General features: G+C 36.4%; 1 long non-coding RNA gene across 1 annotated transcript; it reads right to left on the bottom strand.

The window, feature by feature from the left end:
• Positions 1–4,779: 4,779 nt before the first annotated feature.
• On the bottom strand, positions 4,780–5,612 carry LOC149189011 (uncharacterized). Its single transcript, XR_016256318.1, has 2 exons — positions 5,432–5,612; positions 4,780–5,278 (listed from the first exon to the last, which is right to left on the bottom strand). It is a non-coding gene; the product is annotated as an uncharacterized LOC149189011 (long non-coding RNA).
• Positions 5,613–7,641: the final 2,029 nt, after the last annotated feature.

Below are 7,641 nucleotides of genomic sequence, written 5' to 3'. Positions count from 1 at the left end.
CTTGGTACGAAAAGGTTGATTCTTTCTTTTTAGAGTATGGCTTTCATAGAAGTTTAAATGATCCAAATTTGTATACCAAGTACAATAAGCAGGGGCAAATTATTCTGATTTCTTTGTATGTAGATGACATGATTATAACATGAGATGCAAATGATTTAATCAGAGGAATCAAAAGGCTTATGGCACAAGTTTTTGAGATGAAAGATCTTGGAAGCGTTCATTACTGTCTAGGACTAGAAGTATGCAGAGATACTGGGAAAACTTTTCTTACCCAAGGGAAGTATAACAAAAATATGTTAGAAAAGTTTGGTATGGATCAGTGTAGATCAGCAACGACACCTTTGCAGCAGAATCTGAAGTTGAGCAGTGACGATGGCACTAAAGAGGTTGATGCTACAATGTACAGACAGCTGGTTGGCAGCTTGATATATCTCACAACAACCAGACCTGACTTAGCATACTCTATTAGTGTGTTGAGCCAATTCATGTCAAAACCGCTTGAAAGTCACTGGGTAGCAGCAAAAAGTGTGTTGAGGTATCTCTGTGGTATTGTTAACTATGGCATTTTATACATTAACGCATCTGATGTTATTCTAGCAGTTTTTTCAGATTCAGACTGGGCAGGTAACTTGGATGATCGAAGGGCCATCACAGGTTACGCATTTAGCATAGGATCCGAGGTCATAGCATGGACCAGCAAGAAGCAGAGTACTATAGCCTTGTCTTCGTGTGAAGCTGAGTATCAAGCATTGTGTGCAACGACGTGTGAAGCGATCTGGTTGAGAAGGCTTCTCAATGATGCAGGAAAAGAACAGAAGAATTCCACTTCCATCAAAAGCGACAACCAGAGCACCATTAAATTGGCATACAATCCAATGTTTCACAAAAACACCAAACATATAGACACTCAGTTCCATTTTGTTAGAGAGAAAATACAATCAAAAGAAATTACTGTTGAATATTGTATAACTTGTGACAATATGGCTGATATTTTTACAAAGCCTCTTGCACGTGTGAAGTTTGAATTATTTAGAAGGATGCTAGGAGTCCAGGACAACCCTTTCTCCATTAGGGGGGGAGTTGAAAATAATTATTTTATTTTTTACTAATGGAGAAAATGGTCACACAAGTTGTAATGGATCTCCCTAGTTTAGGATTAGTTCCTAGAGTTTAGGGGTTTGGTTGCAACTTCCTAATTTCTCGTGTTGTACTTAATGATGTAATCTTTCATTCATGAATGTAGAGTGTACGAGAGTGATCTCTCTGTTCTGAGTGTAGTCTCCAGGTGCAGGCCTCACCTATGAGCTACATCTCCTTCTTTTTCAATTCTGTTCACATTTTATCTGACAGACTTTCATACAATGATTTTCACAAAAATTACTTGTCAGCTGGAACATTTTGCCACGAGATTGCTAGTTGAACGGACTTGATTTTTATTGTTATCGAATGACTAATCCATGATCTCTGTCTATGGAAATATATCAGGCCTTTCATAATATAATGATAAATGTTCTCACAATTCATGCTATGTTTAAAGCTGTAAAAACTATGATGATTTAAGCCAATTTACAAGGTAGAAATTGTTATTAGCTTCCCGTTAAAACTTAAGGGGTAATTTCTTTGATGTTGGAACAATTTGTTGATGCATCTTTTGGAATACATTTTTCTTGGTTTCAGTATTATTAAGTTATTAATATTATTCTTAAATTATAAGATGATAAGGCTATTTATACAACGAATTTCACAATATTCACTTATCAGCCAAAGCGTTTGTCATGGCAACCAATTTCATAACTAGAGTTGTTCCGCTGTCAATCCTCCTGCAACCATGGCTCGCTTTGATATACTCTTTACATCTAGTCTGTATAGGCTTCCAACACGCACGCCTATTGCAACTATTTCTTTCCTGCAATCCTTTACACAATGAGTCTTGAAGAACTCGACTTGCATATCTTGATCAGTTATCATGGATACAGATATCAGATTTTTCTTAATTCCAAGTACATATAAAACATTTTTAAGGTGACTAATTTTTCCATTTGGTAACTTGACTGGAATAACCCCATAACCTTTAATCTCGTATCCACTATCATCTCCTAAATAGATTTTTGATTCGTATGTACTTTCTTCAAGACTATTAAAAAATTCCTTTTTACCTGTCATGTGAGAGGATGCTCCGGAATCGACATACCAAATATTGTCCTCATTGGATGTTGAAAGGGCACAGTTGACTATGAACAGTCGAAATTCATGAGTGAAATCTTTATCTTCTTCAACATTTTCTTCAACAAAGTATCCTCTGTGCTTTGCACTTGCCTGCTTCCTCTTTGCATCATCAACATGCTTCTTAAAGCATACATTCTGTACATGGCCCTTCTTTCCACAATAATAACATTTCTTTACAGGATTATTTGCAATAATACCTTTATATGGACATTTCTGCGGTGTTCCTCCTTTCTGCTGTGATTGCTGCTGTGGCTGCTTCCCTCTGAATGATCGCCGTTTCGCCATCAGCACAAGATCATCACTCTGGGGGTTCAAGTTCTACCGCTGCTCCTCCTCTTGCAGCAAGATCCCTGTCAGATCTTCAAATGTGGGTGCTTTCTCCCTTGCCGCCAATCCAGTGATGAACATTTGAAATTCATCTCGCATCCCGTTCAGTGTGATTGAGACAAGATCAGAGTCAGACACCGCCTCTCCAATGTTCCCCAATGCATCTTTCACATCTTTAATTCGCGTAACAAATGCAACAGCAGTCTCGCTTTCATTCATCCTCATTGAAAATAGCTTGCTTTTAAGCGCCATAACTAGGCTTGTGTTCTGGGTCTGATACAGATTTTTAATGGTCGTCTAGATTTCCGCGGACGTTTTACAGTCTCTGATGTGCCGGATAATGTTGTCCTTCACGGACATTTTCAGCAAAACTTTCACCTTGTTCTCTCGTTTATCCCAGTCTTGCTCCTGTGTCTCTGCATTCACCCTCTACTTATCACCTGTAACTATGGACCAAGCATTCGCACCCTCAAGCAAGGTCTGGATCTTAAACTTCCACTTCGTGAAGTTAGATCCATCGAGTTTTCCAGACTTGTGGAGATAAGATTCCATCGTATTACTCATTCTGATCAGATCTACAAAAATGAATCTACCCAATCAGTAAAAAAAAATCGATACCTGTCAAATCGATCTGTCACTTTTCTGTCACTGATCTGCTGATCTCGTGATCTACCCACTAATTCAGATCCGACAATATCTGACAAATTAGCAAAATCAATCCCGCTCCGATGAGCAAATTCGCCGTTTTTCAATACAGCTGAAAAATTGATCTGATCAAAACTGATCCGATCTACCTCTCCCGGATAGATCTGCAACTTCTCCGATCTGCTCCCTTCGCAAATCGTCAAACAAAGATGAGGCTTCCCGCAGATCCCCTTGAAGGTGGATTGGCGCGTTCCCAAGCGAAAAAGCCGCGCCCAAATAAAATCGGTGCGATTAAAATTTCCTGGCGGGAGAGATCCGTGATATTCCGTGCCAATCTGGTATTTTGGCGCTGTGGCGTGACTAATGGACGAACATACGCGCCAAAAGCGCTTCTTGGTGCCGTAGTTAGCGCGAAAAGCGCGCCAATCCCCTTCTATTCAGAAAAATTAAAAGACATCCGAGTCTGAGCCAGGTGTTCTGCAGTCCACTTGCTCAATTGAGCACAAAGCTCTTTGTGTACACGCGGCCACAAAGGCACCTCAAGCCACACAAGCAATTCTGCCACAAGGGCAAGCTGGCCACAAAGGCACTTCAGTCACAAGAGGTGATAAAAGATCAGGCTCGCCCAATCTGAGCTCTGATACCAAGATAAAATGTGAACAAAATTGAAAAAGAAGGAGATGTAGCTCACAGGTGAGACCTGCACTTAGAGACTACACTCAGAACAAAGATATCACTCTCGTACACTCTACATTTATGAATGAAAGACTACATCATTAAGTACAACACTAGGAATTAGGAAGTTGCAACCAAACCCCTAAACTCTAAAAACTAATCTTAAACTAGGGAGATCCGTTACAACTTGTGTAACCATTTTCTCCATTAATACAAAATAATATAATTATTTTCAACTCTGTCTCTGAAAATTTTCATCCGAACAGTTCAATCAATAATATTATTGATTGTAATGTCTTCCAAAACGGCTCTGCAAAATTTACCAACCTCAATGTAAACAAGCACATAACAATAATTAACTTTCAATCTGCTTGAAATTATCATAATTTAAACGATTTCATCATTATCCTATAAAAAATATGATATGTTTCGAAAAATTAAATTGAATAAATAATGAATCCTTCGTCATAAATTTCATGAATGTGCATCGTGATTCTACAGCGATTTCAACAAATCGAGATACTATTTTTAAAAATTTAATAATTTACTTAAAAATTAATCTTAAGATTAGTTGATAAAGATCCGATCATTATGAGCGGCTTAACCTATGTTATAAATTTAAAATTAAAATAAATAAAATAAAATATTTTAGTAGTGAAGCCCGTCAAATTTCTAAAAAATTATAACAAATAAATGCACAGTTCAGTTTATTTCGATTGCGTACCTGATAAAATTCCGTTTATTGTGGAATTCCCTGAGTGTGTTGTGACATTTTCCATACCTGCTAGAACTGTCTCGGCGTGTCGCGACAGAGACTTTTCGAAACGGGATTGACAGTTAGCCACATCAAACAATCAATCAAAGATTCCAACACAAACACGCAGTAAACACGAAGCGACAAAAACGTCCGACCAGAACCGGCTCGGACGACTGGGAAGGTTATCCCTTTGCCCTAAAAACCAAAATAAAATCGTTTTATTAATAAGATGGCCTGCCTGCAAGGGCACCCGCAAAGGCAACACCATATCAAAATCCTAAGAAAGCTTTAACGGCTACTGGATTTTACATTCGTACGTTACCTTTCACTTCTGAACAAAAACTTCTTAAAGAACGAAAATACAAGATCGAATCGAATTCCCGCTATTTTAGATCTACTGTACATAATTTTCCATAGTTTTACCCTTCCAATTTCGAGATCTCGAAAAATAAATGTCCAAGATTATAGTATGAGAACGCTCGCTAATCATCTTCACAGGGTTTGAAAGGGAGATGAAATCTGATGCCTCCATTAAATAAACCGCTTCAAAAAATGGTAGTAGTCTCTGACAGGTCTTTAGTTCTGGATTATCACATCATAAACCTTGCTCGTATGGAAAAGGGCCTCAATCAGACCTGGTTCTGCGCCCTGCAGTCCAATCGCCAAGAAAAGTTAACCCGGAAACTCAGTCCCTCACTCTAAACAAACAAATTAACTGCTTAACATTAGCAAACGCCAAGATTCGAACATAAACATCGTCTACCCAATAATTAAATGAACGAGGGTTTGGAAGGCGCTAACCCTGCAATTTAAGGAGATTTGCGAAGAAATTGACGGCTCAGATTAATGGTCGGATACTTTAATCTGACGATCAAGATTGTATCATTGCTTTACGCAATGAGCGTATGTCTTCTGGAGAAACACATCATCTGTGATTTTCTATAGCACGCTATCTTCACAAAATCTCCATTTTGTAGGCTTGATGGAGGATGCGCAGTTGTTTTAACGAAATCTTGGTGTTTGATATTTATCGATGTCTTCATTTGGTAGGCTTGATGAGGATGCGCAGCTGTTTTATGGAAATCTTGGTGCTACATATTTATCGATTCCGCATTCAACGTTTGACGGTTAGATGCTCAACATTTGATGCTTATCGAGCACGCATGTGAGGCGTTCAACTTTGAATGGTCTCGGATTAACTGTATTCTATTGTAGGTCGATTGTCAAATTTTCGGTGGGTTTCGGATTTATTGTATTGTATTGTAGGTCGATTGTCCAATTTCTGTGGGTTGTTTTATAACCTCCTAAAATTGATATCATACTTGTGAATATTCTTGTTGTAGACTTTGCTTGTTTGTTGGCTTTTGATGCGCTGCTTTAGAAATTCTAAATTGAGTGCAGCTTTTATTTGGACATGGTAACAATTAAGATTTATTTTTAAATAGAGTTTAGGTGACTGCTGTCATTTCAAATTTCAAAATATAAAATTGATTACAAGTTAAATTTATTATAATCGTAAAATATATAATTTTGTTTCCCAAGAAGAAAAAAAAAAACAACTTTTATTAATGGTATAAAAATTATATTTCCTAAATATATATATATATTGTGTATGCATGTAAAATCAGAAAATATAAGTAGAAATTAAAGAGCTAAGAACACATCAAATTAGTTTTTTTAATGATTGAGAACCACAAAGTATGAGATAAAAGAGCAAAGAAATGTAGTTTTTGATAACTATCTAAGAACGGAAGCCAATTCTTGTCTCACATGTATTTTTTTTCAAAATTCAAGCTCTCTCAAACATGAGCTCTTTTTATGCCCCCAATTCTATCCAATTCTTGTCCCACATGTAGGATTTTTTTTCCAAAATTCAAGCTCTCTCAAACACGAACTCTTTTTGTGCCCCCAATTCTATCCAATGTTAGAGAGTCTTCAGGTCGAGAGTCTCCCTGTTGGGCCGTAACATTCATTTCTTCTTTTTCAGGTTGACTTTCTTTGATATCTTCTTTTTCATTTGGAAAAGGATGATGCTATGAGAACTACCATTCATCTTTCTTTGATATCTTCTTCTTTATGTGGAAAAGGATGATGCTATGAGAACTACCATTCGTTTGCTCTATTAGGCTGCCTCTTCTTCTTAGGATTCTTCTTTTTCTGTCTACACAAGTTCTATAAATGCCTTGTTTGAAAGCATACATGGCATCAAAGTCGTGTTCTCATAATCAAGAACTTGTGACTAACAGAAGTTATTCTTTCAAATTTATATGATCTGGGAGCCCTTTGCTAAGATCAATCTAAAGAGACTCCTGTTTGTTCTTTCCAAATCTTTTTGTTTTTTTGTTTTTTGTTTTTTGTTTTTTTTTTTTTAATTTTCCCACAGTGTTTCCTATATCTTCAAGTACTTTATGAGACCATAAAAGAAGGGGGAGGTTTGGAAGTCTCACCTAAATCGACATGTTAGAGACCACCATAGTGTTGGAATTAAACTCAGGGAATCATGGCGTGATGAATAACCCGCGTGATGAATAACCCTACTCTACTGCAGAACCAAGACCCTTCATTTAGAGCATAATCTAGATCCTTCTGTGTTTCAAATTGGACTATGGAAAAAATCCTTTGAACAAAATTATATGTCACAATAATGAGATCCTCCCTCTAGTATTTTTAATAAAATTAGCACAACCATATTTACCAAGGTAAATATGGTTGATATATGCCTATCAACACAGCCATAAATATGGTTGATATATGTAGATAGGCATATATCAAGTATATATATCAACCACATTTTCTAATGTGGTTGATATACGCGGATAGGCCAACTGATTATTAATAACTATATAAATATCAACAACCATATTATTTATAAATATTATTATATGAATATTATAATAATAATATAAACTCATAATAATATTATTAATATTAATTAATTAGATTATTATTATATTATTCAAGAAATAAAATAATATAATTATTATTATATTATTATAATAATAATAACAATT

This window comes from Pinus tabuliformis, chromosome 3_1 (assembly GCF_031772625.1).
Source record: "Pinus tabuliformis cultivar Carrire ecotype Pingquan chromosome 3_1, CPIR1, whole genome shotgun sequence".
Classification (NCBI taxonomy): domain Eukaryota; kingdom Viridiplantae; phylum Streptophyta; class Pinopsida; order Pinales; family Pinaceae; genus Pinus; species Pinus tabuliformis.
Note: the sequence above shows the minus strand (reverse complement) of the source record. Positions and strands in the feature narration are given on the sequence as shown.